This window comes from Camellia sinensis, chromosome 15 (genome assembly GCF_055761805.1).
Source record: "Camellia sinensis isolate YWXY chromosome 15, ASM5576180v1, whole genome shotgun sequence".
Lineage (NCBI taxonomy): Eukaryota > Viridiplantae > Streptophyta > Magnoliopsida > Ericales > Theaceae > Camellia > Camellia sinensis.
In genome coordinates, this window is record NC_138975.1 from 113939454 (window position 1) to 113947138 (window position 7685).

Sequence of the window (7685 nt, forward strand, 5' to 3'; positions counted from 1 at the left end):
TTTAGGGTTTATAAATTAGGGGATTCATGAGTTGGTCTATTATTAATTTATTATTAAATATTATTAAAAAATTATTATTAATGGTTAATTTTCAGAAATAGTTTAGAAATTTTGTTATAAATATCACAAATTATGAATTTTAGCAACAGTTTAAAAAAAATTGTCACAAAAAAACATAAACTTCCACGACAAGTTTGAAAAATTCATATAAAAAAGTCACTAATTGTAAATTTCAACAACAAATTATAAAAATCGTAATAAAAAAGTCATTAATTGTTAATTTTTAGCGACATATGTAAAAAATTGTCACAAAAAATTATTTTTAACAATGATTTTACAAGAACTTATTCTTAATAGGATTTTATGAAAATTAAGATTTATTGATTGTTTCCCTTATAAATTACTAGCCTATCACCCGTGCTATGCACGGGATAATTATAGATATTTATATTTTTTTAAAAAAAAATTAATATATAAATTATGTTTTTTAAGATTTTTTATAAAAATAATTTAACAATCTTATCACTAACCATAGTGTACAAGAGAAATTAAAAAGGCTACTGCAGTAACTATGTACAGACTGTATCTATAATTATTTGTATTAGGAGATTTTAAATGCTAATCAGGGATTTTGACAAAATCAATAAATGCAGGCATGTGGATTGGAAAAAGTTAATAAATGCTGATCAGGAGATTTTGACCAAATCAATAAATGCTGGATTTTTTTTTAAATAAAAAATTTAGAAAATTAAGATTGAGATATTGGAGCTCCCATAAGGCTTGGGGTTTAGAAACCCCCTTTTCCTTAATATATTTACAATTATTTATATATGTGAATTGCGATTTTTAAATGTCTTTTTTTTTTAAATACCTTCTTTTTTTTTCTTTTTTATATTATATTAAAGTTTAATATTTTGATAATAATCATATGTGTTGGATTTTTCAAAAAATTAAATGTCTTTTTTTTTATTATATTATATTAAAGTTTAATATTTTGATAATAATCATATGTGTTGGACTTTTCAAAAAAAAATTTTTATGCTTGTTCTTAATACATTAAAGTGTTATTATGAGGCATAATAATTATATGTGTTGAGACGTTTCAAAAAATTCATATGTGTTGGATTTCAAAGAATTTTTTTTTTATACTTGTCCGCATTAAAGTGTTATTATGAGGGTAAGACTTGGGGTTTGAGAGAAGTTAATAAATGTTAAGGTTTTTTTTTTTTCTTAAATCAAAAAATCAAAAAATTTAGATTGAGAGATTGGAGCTCTCACAAGGCTTGGGGTTAAAAACCCCATTTTGCTTAATATATAGTATAGATAATATATATTAGCCTATCACTTGTGCCATGCACGGAATAATTATATATATTTATATTTGTTTTGGATTTTTCTTAATATATAAATTATGTTTTTAAAGATTTTTTATAAAAATAATTTAACAATCTTATCACTAACTATAGAAGTTGAAAAATGTATTACAGTAACTATGCATGGATTGTATCTATAATTATTTGTATGAAGGGATTTTAAATGTTCATCAGGAGATTTTGGCCAAATTAATAAATAAAGGCATGTGGAAAGACATGTGGATTGAAAAAAATTAATAAATGTTGATCATGAGATTTTGACCAAATCAATAAATGCTGAGATTTTTTTTTTAAATCAAAAAATCAAAAAATTTAGATTGGGATATTAAAGCTCTTCCTTAATATATACGTATAGATAGGTTATTGATTTTTTTATTCTTTTTTTACCAACATAAGGATATAATTAATGAAGTTAATTTGTGAAAAATCCACTATTATCATAGTATGTTTTTTTTTAAAAAAAAAAAAAAAAAGAGTTTAGTGCACTTTCTACTCTTAAATTATTTATTTAATCTTTGAATTATCAATTGAATCTATTTAGCCCTTAAAATATATAAATTAAAGTCTATTTAGTCCTTAAACTATCAATTATTAGCCCTTAAAATATATAAATTAAAGTCTATTTAGTCCTTAAACTATCAATTAATCTATTAAATCCCTAAAATATTAAATTCAAATCTCTTTTGTCCCTAAAAAGATTACAAAAATAAAATGTATATACCCACACTTATTATAAATTAATAAAAGACCCTCTCCAGTTAAGATTTTGTTATAGAAAAATCTTTAAAATTTTTATTTTGTTTTTAAAATGTTTATTGTTTCATTGTGTGTTTAAATTAATATCAAAGTCTAATTTTTTAGCCTTGCTAATTAAGTTATATGAATATTAAATATATTGAAGAAGTAGAATTAGATAATTTAAATAATAACACTTCCCTACAAATAGTAATAGAACAAAATAATACATTAATTCAGTAATAAAAAAAAAATAGCAAAAAATTTAAAAACAAACAATTAAAAATTATAAACGAAATCTAGCATATAATATTAGATAAAAGCAAACACGTATCCATTGTAGGAAATAAGTAAGAAAATACTATACGTAATTATCCTTGTCCTTATAAAAAAATTTCAATATATGGATTGATGCCCACTTTTGAAAAACAAAATCAAAATTTAAGATTTTTTTGACATAAAATTTTAACTAGATAGAATCCTTTAATTTATAATATTTATGGGTTTATATTTTATTTTTATAATCGTTTTAGGGACTAAATAAGTTTGAATTAAATACTTTAGGGACTTAATAGATTTAATCGATAGTTTAGAAACTAAATAAATTTTGATTTGTATACTTTAAGGACATGATAGATACAATCGATGGTTCAAAGATTAAATAAACAATTTGACAATAGTTTAGGAGTATAAAGTGAATGAACCCTAAAAAAAATTGGTGGTAAACGACATGAGTTTGAAAAATGACTAATAAAAGTTGTGACACTTGAAACGTTATTAAAAAATTGATTGAAAATTTTCGAAAAGTCACTAGTGGCCGGCATATGGCAGTTGGCGCTTGGTGGAGATGAGGTGAACAAAAAGATAAATAGATAGGTGATAGGACTACAAAGAATTAACATTTAGATAGGTGATAGGACAACAAAGAATTAACATTTAGACAGATAGTTGGATAAACAGGTGACACGTGTACAAATAAGTAATATTTAAATGGATAAGTAAGTTTTAAACAAATAAATATCCATTTGGACAAATCAATGTTCTTTTAAATCAAAAAGACTTAAACTTGAACCTATTGATTTAAAAGTTTAAAAAATGGAGCTTTGGTGTGCTTCCAATAATAAATTGTATATAAAAAAAAATTTAAACACTAATAAAAATTCAAATTTTAACAATAGCGTATTATAATAATATACAGTGTGTTTAGTTTTAATTTTCTGGAAATTAAGTTTTTTATTTTTTGTATTTTTTTGTTTTTAGTGAATACTTTTAAAATTTTAAGTAATTTTTTACTTTTTTAGATGCATCTTACTTAGATGTATCTAAAAAGTAAAATATTTGTAAAAATAATATTTTAAAAAATCTACAAATACACAAGAATACGAAAAATGTACTGAATTCTCGTTTTTTTTTTATTTGTATTTTTTATATTTAGTGAATTTTCTAGAGACTTTTTTCACAAATATTATATTTTTTAAGCGTATTTATGTTAGGTGTATCTAAAAATTTTAAAAATTACTTAGAATATTAAAAAAATCAAATGAAAACAAAAAAATACGGAAAACAAAAAATTTTAATTTTTGAAAAGTGAATCCTGAAAATCCAAACCAAACAAGCTGATAACAAATGTCAACAAAAACAAAAACAAAAAATTATAAACCTTACTTACATATGTAGGGGTGTAAATTTGGCCCGGCTTGGACGGACCGGTGGGTCAAGGCCTCAAACCATGCCGGTGGGCCTGGGCCTAGGCTCAGGCTTGAACAATTTTTTTTTGTTTTTTTAAATTTTTTCTATTAAAAATTTATTATTTTTTACTAAAAAAGACATTGGGTCTGGACGCGGGTTGGGCCAGGTTTCAAAATGATAGCCCAGGCCTTGGCCCAGGGTCTCAGGCTAGGCTCGGTCTTGGACCCAAACAGGGCCTAAACGGGTCGGAGTCGTAGGCCATTTTTACACTCCTATACATATGTTGGTAACGTTTATATTAACAATTTTCAATTTATTTTTATAAAATTTAAAAAAATTATAAACAAAACTTGTTTTTGTTTTAGTTTTAAAAAAGTGTAAATAGTTTACAAAATTCACTAAACACAAAAAATAATTTCACTTATTTAATTTTTATTTATTTATTTTTAAAGTTTTTTTCTCTTTCTCTTACTTTTTTTTCAACCACCAACCATTGCTCATCTCTATGGGCTACATTACTAAGAAACTCCACTGTCAACCACTTCCAACCATTACTTCCACCACCAGTAATCATAGTTAGCCACCACCTCTTGTTGAAAACCACCTTTAGCTACCATTTTAGACAACCCAGTACTCACCATTTTTGACCATCGATAATCATTTTCACCTACTACTTTTGTGGCTAACAACCATCGGTTACCACCAACCACCTCCTATGGCCGAAGACTATCTCTTGCCACCATTTTTAATTGTCAACAACCACCTGTCATAATGATCTATTTTTACTTGTTTTAAAAATATATTTTAAAAAAAAACTTGTGTATCAAATATATTTTTATTTTAATTTTTTCTTAAAATTAATATAAACATGTTTAATATTTTTTTATAAACTAAAAAAAAAAGAAATTATAAAATGTTATCATACAGAACCATAACATTACTCAAATAAAAATTTTCAACCGAGTCTATAATCTAGGCATGCCCATTCAATTACATAGTCATGTAATTATTTTAGAGAAATAATATAAATCAAACCACAATTATGTGACAAGAAAGTTGGGCATTATATAGTTAGGTATGTGACAAATCAAAAGTTGATATTTATAGATCAAATTTAAAAAACTTTTTTAAGAGTCCTAAACATTTTGTACTATTTTATTCGTTTTTTTTTTTTTTTTTTTTTACTCTGTTCATTAATAAATAGACAGATAACATTTGATGTTTATAAAAAAAACTCACATTAGGCAATCTTTAGCTTTTCCTCAAAATTTTATTCAAATTTATAAATTTGAGTCACAAAACAGTCATGAAAATTTTAGTTAAACATTTGAGTCTCTTTGATTTAAAGCAAAAATTCAAGTAAAATTTTATTTGCTATAAATTGAGTCCATTAAAGATTTAAATTTAAGTTTAATATAAATTTAAGTAAATGAAAATGCTCCTTTTCTGCATAATAAAAAATAAAAATAAAAATTTGGCAAATTAAAAATATACCTTTTGAGGTTTATCAAAAATATAGATTATTCCATCATACTAGGGAAATTATATCTAATCTCTTAAGATTTTCAATCATGTCACAAATGGCATTTTTCATTAATCAGCCTTTAACTAACAAAATCTATAATATAAGGAACAATTTTTTATTTTAAATGTTTATATTAACTTTTATGAAGTTAAAAATTTTATTTTATTTTTTATTGGTCTCCTTTGCCTTCATTATTCCTCAATTTTTTCTCAACTTGTAACACTATTCTCTCCCACTCCCCATCAACACTATTACAATTATTGCCTATAAGTATTTGGTGTGTCCCGAGAAGAGTTGGAGAATATTATAATCACATGAACATAATGATTTGGTGAATTATGGATTGAAATGAAAGTAGTATCATAATTTTCATTTTGTTACTAGTGGATATTTGGATAATGAGAAATGTTAAAGATTCACAATAATTCACCCACAATGATATAGCAATAGTGTTGGGTTCAATGCAATTAAGTGTGTGACAAATAAAAAATTGACACTTATCAGGCCATATCATTGTGACTTAAATTAAGGAACTTTTTAGGCATAAGGAGAGAATCTATCAGAGGGAACTTAGGCCATAAGTCAAATTTTTAAATTTTTGGAATAATAGCTCCAAATTCTATATTTTTTGGGGTCAAGCAAATAAAATAAAATTGAAAGATAATATTATTATTATTATCTATCTGTCTATCTGTTACTGTCAACATCACTTATTTATCCAAATATTATTTATCTATCAATCTATTTGTCCGCGTGTCATCATCATATTTGTTTATATATCACCTATTTGTCCAACTGATTTGTCTATTTTGTCCATCTAATCTATCTATCTGTCCAAATCGCTACCATCAACGGTTGCGTCAGCAACTTTATGGTGACTTTTCTAACCATTTTCCAGCGATGATCTAGCGGCAATAAGATACAAATAGAAAAAAAATATTTTTTAAAACAATAAATTTTCAATAAATAATTTCATTATCATTATTATTATTATTATTTATATTAGGGGAGTTTGGAAAGAGGATTGAGCTAAAATAGCTTACTAAAAGACAAAATAAGTTAAAATAACTGATAAAACAAAATATCATATACAACGTATAATTATTTTACTTTTTTTTTCACAAACATCAAATCAATTATTAAAAAAAAAAAACTAACCAATATTTCAAATATAGCTTTTTTAACCAAATTAAAATAACCAAAACATTAAATACCCAACTAAAATAATCAACTATCCAAACTTGGCGATTATTTATTGGGGGGCTGAAATTTTGGTACCAGGTAGAGACTAAGAGACGAAAAACAAAGGAAAATGTTATAGACTCCAAATGAATTATTAAATATTCTATCAAACTTTTCACTCATAAGTGTGAGACCTACACACATATGATTTGTATGAGTCTCACACCCTATAAAAGATTTGATAAAATATTTGGATCCTAGCATCTATACTATCTATACTCTATACTATATATTAAGTAAAAGGGGGTTTTTAACCTCCAAGCCTTGTGAGAGGTCCAATCTCCCAATTTAAATTTTCTTATTTTTTTATTTAAAAAAAAAAAACTTAGCATTTATTAACTTCTCTCAACCCTCAAGTCTTACCCTCACAATGACACTTTAATGCATTAAGAACAAGCATAAAAAAAATTCTTTGAAATCCAACACATATGAATTTCTTGAAAAGTCTCAACATATATGATTATTATCCATCATAATAACACTTTAATGCATTAAGAACAAGCATAAAAAAAATTTCTTAAAAAGTCCAACACATATGATTATTATCAAAATATTAAACTTTAATATAATATAAAAAAGGAAAAAAAGAAGGCATTTAAAAAAAAAAAAGATATTTAAAATCGCCATTCACATATATAGATAATTGTAAACACATATGATTATTATCAAAATATTAAACTTTAATATAATATAATAAAAAAAAGACATTTAGCTTCTTGAAAAGTCTAACACATGATTATTATCAAAATATTAAACTTTAATATAATATAAAAAAGGAAAAAAATAAGGCATTTAAAAAAAAAAAGATATTTAAAATCGCCATTCACATATATAGATAATTGTAAACATAATCCGTGCATAGCACGGGTGATATACTAGTAATATTAAGCAAAATAGGATTTTTAACCCTCAATGCCTGTGAGAGCTTCAATATCCCAATCTGAATTTTCTAAATTTTTTATTTAAAAAAAAAACTCAGCATTTATTAATTTGGTTAAAATTTCCTTATCAACATTTATTAACTTTTTTCAATCCACATGTCTTTCCACATGCCTACAGTTATTGACGTGGTCAAAATCCCCTAATCAGCATTTAAAATCCCTCATACAAATAATTATACA

At 24.5% G+C, this 7685-nt stretch overlaps 1 protein-coding gene and 1 long non-coding RNA gene across 2 annotated transcripts in view; one reads left to right on the forward strand and one right to left on the reverse strand.

Moving 5' to 3' along the window:
* Positions 1-7685, forward strand: part of LOC145813772 (uncharacterized) — a 232694-nt gene that overhangs the window by 41682 nt on the left and 183327 nt on the right. The gene's annotated exons all lie outside the window — the stretch shown is intronic.
* The window catches only part of LOC114293468 (putative disease resistance protein At1g50180), a 91598-nt gene that overhangs the window by 29653 nt on the left and 54260 nt on the right, over positions 1-7685 (reverse strand). The window lies entirely within an intron of this gene.